At 38.9% G+C, this 18,881-nt stretch overlaps 1 protein-coding gene across 1 annotated transcript in view; it reads left to right on the top strand.

Moving 5' to 3' along the window:
• The window catches only part of LOC103731944 (protocadherin Fat 4-like), a 165,277-nt gene that overhangs the window by 50,197 nt on the left and 96,199 nt on the right, over positions 1 to 18,881 (top strand).

Below are 18,881 nucleotides of genomic sequence, written 5' to 3' on the forward strand. Positions count from 1 at the left end.
GGTTGTCATGCCCCTCCTTCTAACTTACCTCTTTGGTGCCCTTTCTGATGGTCTCAAGATCTCTCTCTCTCTCTCTCTCTCTCTCTCCTTTTGCTGGCCTATCCTCCCTGCTATGACAGATTCAATGCAGGCTTCCTGAAAGAACTTTCTCTGGGTTTGCTGTCCTTGCTCTGTAGTGCGCCCTGTCCATGTCCATCCTTCACCATTGCACATGGTATGAATCTGATCACTGTATCTCTTTCTTCTTTTCTCAAGTCTTGCAGTGTTGATATGTTGGAAATTCCTATGTGGAAAATTAGTTCTTGGCACATTTCAAGTTCGCCTTATTGTGATATCCAGTTAGTAACCAAATATTTCATTAATTATGAGGAGCATATGATTAAAAAACATGAAAACAGAGTGTCTTCTTGGGTCCTTGTTACTTTTCACCAGAACTATATTATATGTGTGACATAGCAGGACCAGGGACCAGAAGATGGATAATCTATTGTTGTAAGTCAGGAGAGTTCTGCCTGTCATAGTTGCCATATTCTCAGGCTACCTGGAAAGAAAGTAGAAAAGGAAATACAGGTTATGGGAAACAAGAACAGGAAATTAGGATATTAATATTAGACTAAAGCTAGCAGGGGAGGTCACAGACATGCCTTAACACATGCACACTAGAACAATTTCCCTTTTATTTTTTACAGTAGTAAATATACATTTAAAAACATTTTATTTATTATTTTTATTTTATGTGTATGACTGTATTGCCTACATGTATGTGAGTGCACCCATTCATGCAGTGCCACGGAGGTCAGAAGAAGGCTTTGGATTCTCCTGGAACTGGAGTTAAGGATGGTTTTAAGCTGTCATGTGAGTGCTGGGAATTGAACCCGGATCCTCTGCAAGAGCAGTCAGTGCTCTTAACTGCTGAGCCATCTCTCCAGCCCCGCAAATACACTTTTTAAAAATTATTTATTTAATAAGCATATAATTAGAAGAAGCATTTCATTACAACAGCATTGACATATTCAATAACAATTTCCAGAGCTAAGATGTGGGAAGCGAGCACGGCCGAGTCAGCCAAAGATGGAGCCTTGGCTGGCTGCCAAGCCTCATGCTGTTTACTTCAACTCTTGGCTGATTGCCAAGGATCGTGATCCTCGCTTGTTTACTCCAACTCCCTGAAGCATGGTGAGCCCGAACATGTGCTGCCTGCCTGATACTTTCTGAGCTCCTTGGCATCTGGGCATAGATATAAAGTCATCAGGTAGATTTCAATGGTAATGTTTTCCACGTCTACTAATTATTAAGGAGAAAATTTTTATGCATTGAAGAATTATTTTTTTCTGTTTTTTAATTTATTTATACACCTACTTCCCAGGTAGCACCCTCCCCTAGCCTCCCTCCCCCCAGCTAGAGCCCTTATACTCTGATATCCCTGCTACTGTCTGCTCTGTTGTCGGCACCCCCAGCCGATCCCCATTACTTGCCCTTCTGATGAATCTAGTCAGCCTATCTAGAGGTCTATGTTTTAGGAAGGTCAGCTGTTCCTCATGTAGTGGTAATCAGTTGTCTATATTCCTTTGGATAAGATTGGGGTCTGCTGTTCAGAAAATACACATTTTTATATACTGCTGTACAACTCTTGATTAGCAATAATTCTTTCAGGTAAAGTTAATTTAAATATTTTATTTCTGATTTTTATGCATGTGAATGTATTGACCGCTTGTGTGCAAGTGCACCCATGTCATATAATGCTGTGGCAGTCAGAAGAGGGCATCAGGTCCCCTGGGACTGGAATTACAGAGACAATTGTTAGCTGTCATGTGGGTGCTGGGAATTGAATCTGGGTCCTCTGCAAGAACAGTGAGTGCTTTTAATCACTAAACCACCTCTCCAGCCCCTATTTAAAGCAATTTTGATAGAGCTAGTTGGTAAATATAAGAGGTACATTTCTCTAGGCACTTCATGCATATTAAACCACTTAGACTTTATAAGAATATCCAAAACACTTCTGTTACCCTATTTCACAGACAAGGAGATGAAGAATAAGGGCTTATGCAACCCTGAAACAGAGGTGGTAGAACCACTGGCCCCAGCAGACCAAGTCACACAATTTATCAATGCCAGAAATAGACTCTATACCTCAGGAAAGGAAAGAGCTAGACATCTTCCAAACACCTACTAATGAACCAAGAACAGTGGGAAATGGGAGACTGGAGTAAAATTTTACAATCATATGGCAAACATTGGAATATACTCCCAAACATACCCTGTAAGAACTTTTGAAACTAAGTATCAAAGATAGCAAAGAAGCCATTCAAGTGTTTAAAATGAGTCAAATTTAATGATAGGTAGTTGAAATGGTGAAGGTTCCCTACAGGAGAGAAAAATCAAGGGTGACCATCAAGGGTCACTGATAGGCAGACACACCCACAGCCTTGAACTTTCTGTATGAAGGGCTCAGAAACCTGCTGCAGTGGTGTATATGAAATCAAGTTTGGTCGGCCATACTAACAAATCCATAGTTATTTAAATCAGGTGTGTGTGTGTGTGTGTGTGTGTGTGTGTGTGTGTGTAACTTCCACTCTCTAGGGTAGATTAGATACTAGACACTACCAACAAAAGTGGAAAAAGCAACTTCCTATCTGATGGTGCAGAAATATGTAGGCCTGCCAGGCCAGCTCTTCCACCAGCTCTGTTTCAGGCTTTATAGGACTTTCTAGTAGGTAATTTAGTATTTGTAGTAGGTTTGAAATTAGGATTTTAGAGCCAGGAGGAAGTGCTAAGTATTTATAGACAGAAACACTGGCAAAGAATATAGTGTTCCAGGGCAGGTCTACAGAGGGCCTGGCAGCTCATAGAGACCAATAATGTAACAAGAAGGTCATTCTCTCCAGTACCACTTTGTGGCCATTAGAACTGGTTTTCAGTGCCACTGCTTAAATGGGAGGCTCCACAGCATTTGTCATAAACAATTTATGCCATGAAAATATGAAAAAGACAAAAAAAGCAAACTGAAAAGACATTTTAGAATAGAATTGGAATTGAGCCAAGGAGCCTGACCTGGTTGAGTCTTCAGAGCAAAGCCAGGAAACGTGTGATATTTCTCTAGCATATATATATATATATAATGACATATGCATACATGTCTACATATATGTATGTATATGTTATATATAAAAGGTATAGATATGTTACAATTTGTATGTTAGACAAGTGTTAGATATAAATTGTAACATATCTATACATAAATATGCTAGATATAAAAAAGTATGGATAAAAATTGTTGACTTCAATGAAATTGAATTTTCAACTTTCCTGATTTTGAAACTCAAAAGTAAATGGAAATTTACAGTCTAAAGTGTGATTAAATATCCACCACAGCACCACATGACATTTGGCAAGGTCTTGCATCTCTCTAAAATGTCAAGATAGGAAAGTATCCAAAAGTTGTTTCTTTCTTTTAAGAAAAAGAAAAAGTTGGATCCTTGCCCAAATTCTGCTGAGGACTGCTAAGGGGGATTTCTGGAAGCTAGAGTTAAGGTAATCATATTCTCCTCACTTCCGTAGTCCCATGTTACTGGAGTGCAGTTAAAGTCTTGTCGATTTGTGTCCTGTGATCCTTTAAGACTTCAGTGCTCAGGTTTCACTCTGGAGAGGTGACTAATGGAAAATATTGTGCTTTGCAGTACACAGCCTTAGAATATTTTACAAGTGAGTGAGCCAAGGAAGAGATATCATGAGGTTTAGACTACATTTGTATGCTTGGCATACATTCTCTTTATGTTAGACAAATCTAGAACAATCTTTGGCTTTTCACTAAAACTGAACACATATCACATACTACACATATGTATGCCAAGAGTGGAAGGCATAAGTGAGATGTGGTTTCAGGTAGATCAGCAATGTCCTAATCCACACTTAATGTTTAAAATATTTTCTTTTCTTTGAAATTGGGTCTCATGTAGCCCAGGCTGACCTTGAACTTGCTATGTAGGTCAGGATGATCTTAAACTCCTGATCTTCCTGCCTCCAGTTCCCAAGTGCTGAGATTACAGAAATACACCACTACATTGACTTACATTTTAAAATCTTTTGCACCTAGCTTTTTAGAAAGAACAGCTTCTACAATCAAAAGTGGCCAAGCGGAATAAAAGCTCCAAGCTTTCCTACAACAATTTGAGAAATTACTGTCACCTGTATCCATTCATTAATTCAGCCATTCAATCAATCAATCATCAATCAATCAATAATTCATTTATTTATTTAACGTAAATGATAAAATGTGGCCATGCCACTGTTTTTTTCGTTTAATCACTTCCTATTTTATTGCTCCCTGGTCTCCAAAGCCACCACAACTATTTACGGCTTGAATGGTTTTGTCTTTGTGAAATGAAGCTCTGCACCACTGCACACTGACTTCTGCTGGGTTGAGCTTCATGAGTTTGGTGCTTTGGTAACAGGCAGAAGGCAGGTCATGCTGCAACTGTTGTTGGTCACTGGCATCATATAATATAATGTGGCAGCAAATGTGATGGTTTCATTTCTCTTTAAGGCTGAGTCATATATTATTATATGTACTTTTTATTTATCCAAAATGAACACTCAAGGCCCTGTCTGCTTTTGCTGTTGTGGGCATTGAACGTTGTTGATATACAGTTCTTAAAATAGGGCAGCTACAAGGTGACAAACTCATGCTAGATCTGGAAACATGACATGAAGGGTCAGCTCTGTTGTAGATTTCTAGTCCACACAGTGGAGCTGAAATCATATTTCATCTCATCATCATCATTCCTGTGTGTGGAACACTTATCTACCTCATACTCTGCTAGATGCTCCCATGGCTTTTCCTATATAAAAAGACTGCTTATTAAATTGTGCAGCATTTAGCAATATACAGGATTATTCCCTTTCACTATACAGTCCTGCTATTCAAGAAAGGCTTCTGAGGATGGAACAGTGGCACAGTCCACCTTGAAGGTAGAATATTGAAGTCGGAGTAACATAAGCAATTATGAAAAAGTAAACGAGAACAAAAACTCCAAAGCACAGATGCTGAGGTATGCAAAATGCTGTTAACATCCTGAGAGTGCCAGGGAAATTGGGCTCCCAGTGCGGTCAAAGTTTCAATGGTGGTAAAGTAAAGGCGTTACCTCTCTCATGAACTCTTTAAGACATTATTACAGATCCCCATATTGACCAGCAGTTTAAATGTCTATTGAATGCTTCTGAAATACCTTATAGGCATTCAAGCACATTCATGTATAATGTAATCACTGGCTCACATGGACGAATGTTAGTGGTGTTAATAATTCTTTGAGGGAATACATACATGCACATGCATTTTGAGCAACTTCCAAAAATCAATAGTGAACAGTTGGAGATCTGTGAATTTCCCTGTGGTAGTTGCTATGAAAAACAGAAGGGACCAAGGTCTTGAGTCTGGTAGCCTGGGTATGTCTATCTCAGAAAGCAGCTTGATTTCACCCTGTCTAACATAAATGCCACAAGTGAAAATTATAGGAATAGTAATTCATTTTTAAAGTAGTGAAAAAGAAACTAATATTTTCTAGACTTTATCCCCAGTGCTGTGAACATGTGAATGAATGGATGAGCAAGGCCTCCCTTGAGGAAGAGCACTTGTGGGCAGAGTCAGAGGGTAATTAAGTAAATATATGAAGGGATTGTTAGGGATAGTGAAAACTTTGGTGCATAAAACTAAATATTCTACCTTGTGATGCGTGACCAAACTATCCTGGAAAGACTAGCTGAGGGTCAATGGAGGAATGCCTTCCTGAGTAGGGTGTCTTCCATTTCCACCAGAGGGAGCTGCGTTTGCTGGTTGGCTCTGTGTCTACAGTGCCTAGCGCAGTCTGATATTTCGGTAGTATTTGCTAAGCATTAGTCGAATGTAAGAACGGGGAAGCAGGACTGGCTTTAAGTGGCAGCAACAGTGATGAGACTGGTACCAGAAAATGGCCCAGTAATGATATAGCAAAAAAAGTCACCTCACAGGTTTTTAACAGGTATGTCAAACTTTAGAACTACCCACAGTAGAGTGACAGGAATTAGAACCTAGAATTTGATGACTCTGAGATACTCAGACCATAGAACTCATGGGTTGCAGAGCTGGCTTAACAAGGCTCTGGAAGGGGGATTCTCAAACAGTGTTCTTCTTACAAGTGTGGAACAGTGACTTGTGATGAGGGCTGTGTTACAATGAAATGAATGTTCACAATGTGTAGATCTCATGCATTTACATAATACTGTCAGACTGATTTTAGAGTGTTGTGGTAAATGGTCTTATATACTTGCAATGAGTCAGTAAGAAAGAGAATATTTTTATATCCTTGTTTATAGACATGGAGATAGAAGTCAAGACAAACTGCTCTGATGAAGGTTATATAAAACAGCACATAGAAAGTCTACACTTTAACCTAGGATCAAATACAAGGAATCTGTACTACCATTGAGTTTTATTTAGCATATATATATATAACTTGATAGTGTGTAAAATTTAGAACACACACACACACAAGAACAAAGCAGGAGTGACCAAAAGTTGGTATAGATAATTTTAATTTCTCTTATACAATTACAAAATTTAAATTGGTTTTAAAATTTGTGCAAAATCTATAGGATGATTTGATTTAAATGAGAATTGTCATGATAAAATCAAGTCAGAGGCAGGGGAGATTGCTTAGTGGTTTAGAGCTTTGCTGCTCTTCCAGAGCACCTGGGTTTGGTTCCCAACACCCATGTTGGACAGTTGACAACAGCATGTAACTCCAGCTCCAGGGGATCTGATGCTCTTTTCTGACATCCATGGGTGCCTCCATACACATGTATGTACCCACTATCAGACATGCACACATACATGTGGATAAAACATAAAAACAAATCACAGAGAAAAAAGCAAGTCTACAGGAGGAAGATATTTCCTGCACTAACTTTCAATGTTGATTTTGCCTTAATTACACTAACCAGGGCATATTTTGTTCAGAAAAAGTTGGGCAGGTTAAAAGATAACTCATATTTCTAAGGAATAGTTTTACACTGTAGTGTTCACATGGTGCATACATGGTGCATAGCTCCAGTTCCAGGGGATCCAATGTCTTCTATTGTCCTCCGCAGACAGTGCATGACATGACATGGATGCACTCACAAACATACAGGCAATACACTCATATGCGTAAAATAAAAATGAATAAATAAAAATTTAAAAAGAAATAGTTTTACATTTACTATTTTGTATCTAAAATGCTCCTAATAAGATAGTTTTTTTCTATAAGTGTCATCTATTTTTATGTGCATATTATATGCATTTGTGTTTTATTGGTAAGAAGTGAAACTTCAGAAATGTACTATTAAGTAATAATATCAAAATCAACTATCTTTTCTTGAGCACCTGTACCAGATTATATGTGCTCCATATTCTTTATGCCATGTAAACATATTGACAACCATTTAAAAGAGGTCTTTAATATCTCAGGACTACTGATGGCAGTTGAAGTAGAGATCCCCTGGTAGAGTGCTTGCCGTGCATCCATGAGGCCTTAGTCTTGTACCCCATCACTGAGCCAAAAGATTACCAATGAAGAAAATGGGGCAATTGGATGTAAGTTTCCAATGTCATTTTGTCATTTTGTCTTTTTTTTGGAGCTGAGGACCAAAGGGGAAAATGACAAATCCAGATGTGAACCACTCAGTAGGGTGCAGCCTTTATGTTTTACTTGAGACATGTTATTCCAAACACTTGCTGGATGAAGACGATAAATGTGTTAGAGGAGAACTATGTGAATTTGATTGGACAACTGACATTTATTTGTTATAGGGTAAGGTGTTAGGGAAAAAAATCTGTTTTAGGAACAGATCTCTCTTAACTCACAAATTAGAGACAGGTCTAAAGTTCTTTTCTGGGTATTTGAAAATATTGGCTGAGCTGATCCTGACAGTCCTTGCCACTCCTGACATCATCTGACTGTCACCTGCTGTACCATCTCTGTGTGGTCTGTGAGTCATCAGAACCAGTGATGTCCACAGTCTCCTCCAAATGTTCTGTCTTTATTTTATTGTGGTTAGATTTTTTTTTTGTCCTGAGTTGTAACAGGAACTAACTACAGTAATCTTATGCTCACACTTAGATATCTTGCATCTTCCCAGAAGTTCGCTGACCCGCAAATGTGCCTGTTTTCAAAGTGCTTTTAGGTATAACTGCTAAAAACATCCTTTGGAAATCCCCAAGACAGGAGGTTGGCTTCCACACTAGGACGTCCTATGAAACATACTTTTCTATTTTATTCAGCACAGCAGTTCCAAAAGACCCTTTACTTAAGTTTTAAGAGCTTTTGTAAGATATAATTCTGATATCATGGGGTTCACCTGATCAAGAGTGTGTGCAGCTCCGTAGGTGTTTAGCACATTCACAGAGCATTCAGATACGCTCTCATTTTTCTCTCTCTGTGCTTATACAAGACCATCTAGCTTAGAACATTGTGCATTAGTGGGAGGCATTTTTCTTGACAGCTGAATAAAATTCTATTATATCTATTTACCTCACTTTCATTATTCATTAGTTGGCAGGCATCTAGGCTGATTCCATTTTCTGGCTATTGTGAATAGAGCAGCACTGAACACGAGTGTGCAAATGACTCTGTAGTAGCATAGAATACATGCCCTGGAGTGGTATTCCTGGATCATATGGTGGATCTATTTCTAGGATTTGAGGAGCCTCCACACTGATTTCCATAGTGTTTGCACCAATTTCTTTTCTCACCATGAGTGGCTAAACATTCCCCTTTTCTCACATCCCGGCCAGCAATTGTTGTCATTTGTTCTCTTGATGATGGGGTGAGATGGAATCTCAGAGTAGTTTTACTTTGCATTTCCCTGATGACTAGTGATGTTGAAGACATTTTAAAAAATGTTTATTACCCATTTGTATTTCTTCTTTTGTGAATTCTCTGTTTGGTTCCATGGCCTATTTTTTTGAAATTAGGTTGTTTGCTTTTCCATTCTTTAGGCTGTCTCTACACTCAGTTGGCAGACAGTTTCATTTGCTGTACAAAAATCTTTTAATTTCATGAGATCCCATCTATTGATGACTGGGCTTATTTCCTGACCAACTTGCATTCTATTCAGAAAGTCCTCACCTGTGCCTACGTCTTGAGGTGTATTCCCCACTTTTTCCTCTAGCAGTTTCAGAGTTTCAAGTCTTAAGTTGAAGTCCTTGATTCATTTGGAGTTGATATTTGTGTGGAATGAGGGATCTAGATCTAGTTTAATTCTTTTACATATAAACATCTAATTTTCCCAGCCATATGCTTGTCCTCTATGAAGTCAAGTGACTGTCGTTACATGGTCTTATATCTGGATTTTCTATTCTATTCCATTGTTTCATGTATCCTTTTGCGTCAGTACCGCTTTAAAGTACTATAGTTCTGTAATATAACTTGAAATCAGGTTTGATGATACTTCTAGCAGAATTGGTTGGTTCTCTGGTCTCTTGTGTTTGCAAATGATTTTTAAGATTGTTTTTTCTATTTCTATGATGAACATCACTGGAATTTGCATGGGATTGCATGGATCTTTAGAATTTTGTTGGTAAGGTAACCATTTTCACAATATTTATTCTTCATCAGAGATCTTTTTCATCTTCTAGTCTCTTCCTCAATTTCTTTGTTCAGAATTTTAAAGTGTTCATTGTAGGGTTCTTTCACATTCTTTGTTAACTTTATTCCAAGATATTTTATTATTTTTCTTTGAGGCTGTTGTGAATGTAATTATTTCCCCGGTTTCTTTTCAATGTTTTGGGTCTTCCATTAAAGTCTTTTGTCCATTTAGAATTAGTTTTTGTGTGAGGTGAGAGCTGGGGATCTAGCTTTATTCCTCCACAACTAACATGATATCCAGTTGTTCCAGCACCATCTGTTGAAGAATCTGTTATTGCCAAGGTATGCTTTAAGCACCTTTGAATTACCTCTTCTCTGCTGTAGAAATTTATATTTTGTTCTTTATGATGATGCAGCATCAGTCTTGGGTCCATCTGCTACTCCAGTGCTTCCATCCAGCTGCCTTGCAAAGGAGAAGCTGCAGGCCCACTGCTGCCATAATGAGCTGACTCCTCTAACAGAGTGGAAGCTAGGGGTTGAGAGAGGCAAGCTAATACAGCAGGACAGTTTATTAACAAGAGCAGAGTGACACAACTTACATTCAGCACCAGACACACCCCAGGTTAGGATGCACTGATTCTTTGTGTCTCTTATCCATTATTTAAAACATGAAATTTTGGGGCTGGAGAGACGGCTCAGTGGTTAAGAACACTGACTGCTCTTGCAGAGGACCCGGGTTTGATTCTCAGCACCCACATGGTGGCTACGAACCATCCTTAACTCCAGTTCCAGGGGAATCCAAAGCCCTCCGTGGCATTGCATGACACAGGCACACCCATATACATGCAGGCAATACACTCGTGCACATAAAATAAAAAAATAAAATATTTAAAATAAAAGAAAAGAAAACATGAAATTTATGCAAGCTATTCAGTAAATAAATCCATTGGGTTTGCCTGTGTACCTGATTGCTATTGCCACAGGAATGTTGCATAATAAAGAGCCATTGAGCTTCAAAGGACAATAATTCACATCTTCCTTTGTCTCCTGGTAACTGCTAGTGGACTGACCCAAGTAAGAAGCTCTGATTTGGACTGCTGATGGCTCATCCAACTCCACTGAAAGCATACTATCTTTCTCAGGGGTCTTTCTATCTTTGTCTCCCCAGCTCTGGACTCACAAGCAGGAGCTGCCACACCTGGCATTTATTTACAAAGATTTGGGGGCTTGAACTCAGGTCCCCATGCTTACAAAGTGACCACTTTATGAATTGAACTATCTCCCAACCCTTTCAGCTGTCTTAATAGAAGCCTTCTTTATTTCATGATGTCTAGTACCAACTAATCAAGAAAGAACTACAAAGACAAACCTTGGTGGAATATTTTTATTTGTTTACTTTTTATCAAATTTTCCCTTTGATATGTGTGCCTCCCTCACTCAAATTAATTTCTACCAAAAAGAGCACTACTGGATGCTTTTGCAGTGTGTTTGTTTTGAGGAATAATATAAAATTTTCCATAAGTTTCACATTCAAACCACATATTTTTAACTTGAAGTTTTATTCTGCATTTACTTTTGGGCATCCTGAAGAATCTGTTAAAATGCAGAAATTATGTGGTATTGATTTCAGGAAATGCTGCAGTGGTTACACAGGATTGCGTTCGCTTTAGAAGAGATCCTTATTTGGTTCTAATTTGGACAATACTGAAAGCACAACAACTCGCCTCTTCTTTATGTCACCACGTGTTTAGTGAGCTATGGAGCATGCTGCTTCCTGATGGACTTAACTGCTTTGTGTCTAAACCAGGTCACTCCACAATCCGGGCTCCCTGACAAGCCTGCTTGTAACGCATATTTCTTTCCTATACGAAATGCATTAAAATTCCAAGAACAAATGCTGTTGAATGCTAGGTGGGTTTTAGTGATGAGAGATTAAGCTAATGCTTTGTGTGAGAAATCTAACAGGGCACAGTTGCATCTGTGTCACTTACATAAGAAGCCAATTGTGTCTTAAAACTCATTATGTTTTCACTTTGCTTTTAAAAGTGAAACCAAAGAATCTAAAATGGACATGTTTCCTTTGTTACTAATATTCAAGAATAATTGAACTGTAACAAGTATAAAGTAAGGGACAGAGATCCACATATACTTGGCACTTCATTTCAAGTTAACATATGGATTTAAATGCTAAATGCTTAGTAGCCTAGTATCCCCCTAAAAGCAATATTCTACCAAATTAACTTGTTATTAAATATTAACATTATATTATGTTTCTTTCACTAAGATGTTTTCTTTAAAACACTATTGTAATGATATTTGGCATACATGGGATAGCATTTAAATACTCACATTTTTAGTATAATACTTGTCCAGTTTTCATTTGTGAATAAGTATATATGTGTGGTTATGGGTGTGTATTCATGTAGATGTCAGGACAACCTCAAGTACTGCCTAAGGGGCTTTCCACCTTCTTTTTTCTCTTTTTCTTTTGTTTTTGAGACTCTTCCATCTTTTGTTGTTGTTGTTGTTGTTGGTTTTAAGTCAGGGTCTTTTTGTAGCCCCACATTGTCTGGAACTGGCTATGTAGACCAGGGTGGCCTAGATCTCACAGAGATCTGCCTGCCTGTACCTCCGGAGTGCCTGAGTGCTGGAACTCAAAATTTGTGCCCCACTGTGCCCTATCGTCTTTTTTTTTTGAGACAGGGTCTCCCACTGCCTTGGAACTTGCCAAGGCTAAGCTGGCTGGCCAGGGAGTCCCAGGAATCTCCCTGTCTGTCTCTACCGTGGATGTCAGATTACAAGTCTATGATACCACAGCCATTTTTTTTTTTTTAATGGAGGTTCTGGGTATTAAAAGTTATCTTCATGCCTTCGAGGCAAACATTCTACAACTGAGTAATTTCCTCAGTCCCCTAATTTTTTATCTCCAGTTTTTTATTGAGAATTTCATACAAGCATATAAGGTATTTTGATCAAATCCACACCCACTCCCTCCCTTTTAACACCTCTCACTTTTTTCTGACAACTTCATGTACTCTTTCTCTCTCTCTCTCTCTCTCTCTCTCTCTCTCTCTCTCTCTTTATGGGGCTTCTAAGATTGGGTCTCACTCTACAGCCCAGATTGGCCTTCAAATTCTGACAAGTCACATGCAGTTCTGAATAACCTGGCTTTCTTTTAGTTCTAAAGAAAAGAATCCTACCTAAATACACAGGTTACCTTTTGATGGTCCCTGAAACTTCAGTGGTGCTAGGCCTTGTGGAACTTCATGTTCTCTAGACATCAATGCTTTTCAGGCCCCTGACAGTCTCACAGGGTGGCATGGGAGTTCTGTTTTCAGAAGTCTGATTTCTCCCTTCCCTTTTAAGATTTCCATTTCAAAGTTTCAGTCATGCCATTAAGATGAGACAGTCCCCTGTTATTGCAGACACCACAGATTCTGTTGAACTAGGTTGGCTCTATATGATAAATAAATAAATACCTGAAAGCATTGTTCATAGGGTAAGAGCAACCTTGCATGCCTCCACAGTCCAAATAGCACATTCCTGACATTTGGGGCATTTAAATGTAAACTGTCATTGTTAGGGCCTTCTCATAACTACAATATGAGTCACTTGCAAACCATAATGGATGTTGGCTCTGCTACGAGATGAAGTGTTTGAGATGCAGGGAGAGACGTCACCCAGACTCATGACAGCCGTCACCCCCAAATAGGGAATGAACCGAGAAGCACAATTAAAGAAGCCAGGCAGAACCTGGCACCAGCCTTACAGCAGTACTGTTCCTCTTGTCAAGAAACGGAGCTGCTTAGAACCCAAAGCCACACATTACAATGCAAATAAGGCTTGAATTGTCCTTATACTAGTGACCAGATTAAGTCTCCACTTATTGGAATCATCCATACATTCTACCGAGTGGTTATACAGTTAGTTTTATGAATAAAAACAAAATCAAAACTGATATAGAATGTCAGAGTTCTAGTTGATACTTTATTAACCCATTTCTTGTGGAATTACAGTATATGTAGGCTTTCACATAAATTTAATAAATAAAGATTTGCTACCAGTAACTTAGGAACATAATCAAACTGCCAATCTCAGTCAATAAAATGAATCACGACGTATCTAGTTTTATTGAAAGAGAACTGATATGGCCACACGTTTAAATCTAAATACAATTATCTACTCTGAGCAGTGGTTCTAATGAGTCATCCTGTTGTCTGTCTTTAATAAACACTGCTCTCTGACTTCCTGAGTAGACAGTTAGGTGGCTTGTCTTTGCACGTGACCCTGACTCATTGATCCTGGGCTGTCTGCACAGCTGAGCCCAGGCACTATGGGAAACATGGGCTCCACAAGCCAGTCAGGAAAGGTGGAGTTTTCCTTTTCAGTAAATGACAGTTCAGGCCTGAGGACTCTACAGATCCTGGTGTGGATTTCAATTGTTAATTTACCTCCATACAGAAAAGGAAGTGGATGGTTTCCAGCATCTGCTTTACTCTGATGAAATTAAAACTGTGTTCAGAGTAAGATTAGAATGTTTTGCTCACAGATTTTAAGTAGTACTTACCTAGTTTATATATGTACATCATAGGTACCATTTAGTAAAATGTCACTGGCTTGTGGTTGGCCATGCTCACTGGAGTGACCCTGTGGCACTGGCCCCGCTGAGGATCCCATGCCCTCATCTCTCGAAAGGAACCTTTCTGAACAAGCCATAGGGAAGTTCACTTGAAGCTCTTAATTTTTAAGTCATCATCCTGGGCATGGATGAAGTCATTGACTCATCACAACGTATTTAATACCTTCAAAAAGAGAGAAGATGGCCAGAGGGAAGCCTAAGAGCTGGGGGAGCAACAGGACTAGATGGCACTAGATACTGTAGAGAGGTCAGCTTTGCTCAACCACTCTTCATATTCTAGTAACACGTCTATTTTAGCAATTCATTCACTCAACATTTGACTGCAATAAAAATACAGAAACGTATTTGTTTTAATGGCATATCTCTAAAGGAAAAATCCCATGGTAGGCAGGGTGGGCTGTGTAAATGAACAAGGCAGATTCTTTCTCTCTAAATCTGAGAATCTTGTTGGTATTTTGAGTAGTACTAATGACACTGGAGAACTTGGGAGGCACAGTGACAGGTTGAAGATCTCTACTCTGATCATCTTAAATAATACTCCAAAATACAAAGTGTTCTGAGCATGGAAACAGAGCCACGGGTGGAATATGTCACACTTGACCTTATGGGAAGCAGGTCAGAACACAGGTACTCTGGAGATATTTCATAGTTACCTTCAAGCTAGGTGTAGAAGGTACATATTAAACAAAAAGAAATTTGTCCTTTAGATTTGAGTTTCTTCCCCCAAATAAGTCACTATAGATTTATAGATATTCCAAAATCTGAAAGCAATCGACTTCCAAAAGATTTGTAACCTCAAGATTTGGAATAAGTGGTACTCAATCACTGCCAATCTCAGTAATGCATAGATCTATGTAAAAAAATGCAGAGCTATGAGATTATGTTATTGAAACAGTGCTTAGTAAAACAGCTAATTAAAAGTTGTACTGCTACATAATCTCGATGGAATTCCTCAATCTCTGCAGAGTCAGTGTGTGTAAAGTCTCATTTCGATTTTTGATGCAATGCTTCCCATAATTTAGGCAGTCCATGTGTCCAAAAATGTGTATGGAATTTAATTTTCAGGTGTCATTTCCACAAAGATAAATGCCATGAATGTTGCAGATTATACTTGCCACTCAACCAGCGGAAAACCTAGTCACTTTTTGTCTTGACACTGCATGTCTCGCTCTTTTATAGTTTGTGTACTTGCCATACCTCCAATTTATTTAGGTTTTAGTAATTTCTGAAATGAGTGTTTTTACTTAGCTTAAAAAAGAAAAATCTTGTTGGTATTTTAAAAGCAATCAATTTTATTTGTATCTCTACTATTACTGTCTTTATTTAAAATAGACACCCTGAATTTCCTGTTCAATGAATGATTGAACTCCAGTGATGTCGATTAGAAAAATTCTATTGGACTATCTTATCATAAGGTACAGATGCAATATCCTAAAAATGGCAAAAGGGTGGATAAAATACATTTTTCCAAATTTGCTCTTCACTTCCTCAGTCATAATTTTCTTTTACTTTTAATCAGTATGTTCATGTGGCAGGTCTCTGGCTTTATGTAAGGTCTCAGCCTGGTGACTGTGGGCACATCGTTCAGCCTGCTCCGATGTCCTGACTCTGTTGGGCTGTAGAAGGTTCAGTGGGCGACAGCTATGAGGCCCAGCTTTATTTCTCTTAGATAAACCACTTACATCTCAGTGTCTTGGTGCTGGTGCTCTGTGAAATAAAGGAAATTAACATGATGATACTTAAGATTTCTTCAAATGAATGGGATTCTGAACTTTTAGAGCACTACAAATGCAACAGTCTTCCCAAAGAACCCAAACTTTTCCCCTACACATTGAGAATCCGTTTACAGAGGTTGATGAGGGTTAGGAATTAAAAGCTGTTTTCAGATTTTTCCTTCATCCTGATTATGTAAGTGCATATACATTGAGTCACACATTTCAGTATTTTAATAGTTACAAGATAACTAGCGCACAGAACAGACATTGTTTTGGGCTACATCTGTGCACACAAGTGCACCATATACACATGTGTCTACATATACAGCCCTCACAGGAAATGGAGGTAGTAAGATCTGTGGTCTTTCTATTTGAGATCACAGTTAGTGAACCTCCAGAACTAACAACCCAGAGTTACAGCACTCGTCAGCCATGTGGCCTCAGCCAGCCAGCTACAGAGAATAGCGTGCTACCACAAAAACCTGCACATGTCCAACAAATACAATGGATAATATCTAAAAATATGTCAAAGCTATAAATATATTCTCATATATGTGCATACTATTCTTTTCCGGAATTTGGAAAATTTTGGCTGTGACATGATCACTCATGCCAACATTGATTCATTCAGCATTCTGGAGTCTGTCATATGATAGGTCTGTGTTAGCCACGAAAAGTCACAGAAGAAATCACAGAGCACTGGTCCTTTCATGGTGAAAAGTGTTCATAGACATACATACAAATTGAAGTATTTATAAATACTCTACCCAGAAAACATATTGTTGACATCTTGGATCCAAGAAGTTTGTCCCTCGACCTGAGTAATTCTTGGAACTGCCTAACCTTTTCAAATGGGTGGTTGTCATTTCTTTTGATGGTTACAGAAGGGATAATGTGCTTGGATCATTCTCTTGGTTCTGTTGTCAACAATTCCTATTCCCTCTCTGGTTTGTTTTGAAATATTATTAAAACACAGGAATCAAACAAACAGCAAGGATGTTTGGAAGCAACATTTAACACTATAATTTTTAAAGGCCTTTTTCTGTAAAGGTCAGACCATTTTGGAAGTTTATCTGAAACCTTAAAATAGTTCATAATATTCCTAAATGAAAATAGCATGTGTTGTAAAAATCCTTTTCATCCCCTTAAAAGAAAAACCGAGAGCTGCTCAAGTCTGCTGTGCCCAATCCTTGTGGCATGTTACATTTGTCTGTACATTTCTTTGGGCCTGAAATAACGAAAATAATTGCCTTTCAATATTTGTTTTGAAAAGCAAAGCAATTTCAACTCAGAAGCCCCTCTTTTGAGTGCCTAAATTTTAAAGAAAAATGAAACTACCAACAGTTTTCATAGTTTGAGTCCAGGGACTGTTTTCAAGGTATGTGTTGTGACAGATTGTGAAAATTGACCTCCAAGATTACATTACACTGTTATGATAAAACCCTTGTATATCTGACATGGGTCTATCTGATGCTTACCCAAGGGCTAGATGTCTGGCCCTCAAAGAACAGGTTTGCTTTCACCTGCTACAGTTACAGGGGCAGCTGGAGCTCTGTCTTTGACTTACCGGTTACAAATGTACCAGCTGGTATTGCTGAAACAGATGCTGTCCATGGTCACCACGGTGGGCACAATTTAGGGACCTGAGAGTAATGACTTTCTGAGACACCAAGCTAGTGGCACTGAAACCCTGATAAATGAAATCATTACATTAGAAAGAAAAGTGTATCAGATCAAAAGAGGTAATGGTCCTGTAGTTTTAAAATGCTCTGGGGGCTTGGGAGATGACTCAATGGGTAAAGCCCTTGACATGCTAATGTGAGAAACTGAGTTTGAATCCCCAGAATTCATGTAACGTTGGGCACTGAAGCACATGTCTGAATTCCAGCACTCCTCCAGCTGTATGGGAGATGGGAATAGGGAAATTTCTAGGCAGGCTGGCCCTTCTGGAGTATGCAGTGGTGAACAAGACACCCTGTACCAAATGAGGTGGAAGTCAAGGAAATGACACCTGGAGTTTTCAGCCAAATGAAATGTGTTCATAGGTATGTGTGTATTTCAGTTTCCTACATGAAATCCTGATTTTGAGATGAGGAACTGAGACCAAGGGAAATTAAATATTCATGCTCAACTGGGTAAGGAGCAGGGAAGAATTTGATTCAGGTCTCTCTGATCAGTCTTCAGGGGAATTGGTTGCCTCTTACAGGCTGCAGTCACAGCCATCGTGGATCTTTCTTTGGAGGAAAGATGTAGAGAGAGCTGTCCACCAAGGAGAAGCTGCTGATTTACACTTGGGAAGGCTGCAAGTCTCACATTTCCCAGGAATAAGTTGAACCACCTTTTGCTCTTCCAGACAACCCAATTTTGGTTCTCAGCTACCCACATTGGGAAGGTCAGAACGGCCTGTAACTCCGGTTCCAGTGAATTTGATGCCATCTTCTGATCTCCTTGGCACCTAGATGCATGTGGTACATATTTACACAGAAAGGCACAAACACACATACACATTAAAAAAACTTTTTTAAAAAAGATGACATTGTATTCTGTGAGAAAAGCATCCCTGTTATGGCCCTGCCTGCTAGATGGGTGAGTTTTTCTCCCTGACTTAGTTTTGTGACCCACTCAGGTAAGCTTTCAGTTTCACCTGCAACATCTGTCCTTTTCTTGTCAGAACCTCAGCATTTTGTACCTAGATTGACAGATAAATGGTACAAGGTGCAAGAGCTGCTATTACTGTTTCAGCTCCACAGATCTTTTCTTTTAAACATTTTTCTTAGGTAGGGAAACAACTCTGGCTAGGACTTTTCAGACAAAGCAATTAATATTGTCATTTATAGAAAGTCTCACATTTCCCAGGAATAAGTTGAACCACCTTTTGCTCTTCCAGACAACCCAATTTTGGTTCTCAGCTACCCACATTGGGAAGGT

This window comes from Nannospalax galili, unplaced genomic scaffold (genome assembly GCF_000622305.1).
Source record: "Nannospalax galili isolate Female #2095 unplaced genomic scaffold, S.galili_v1.0 scaffold555, whole genome shotgun sequence".
In the NCBI taxonomy this organism is placed as follows: domain Eukaryota; kingdom Metazoa; phylum Chordata; class Mammalia; order Rodentia; family Spalacidae; genus Nannospalax; species Nannospalax galili.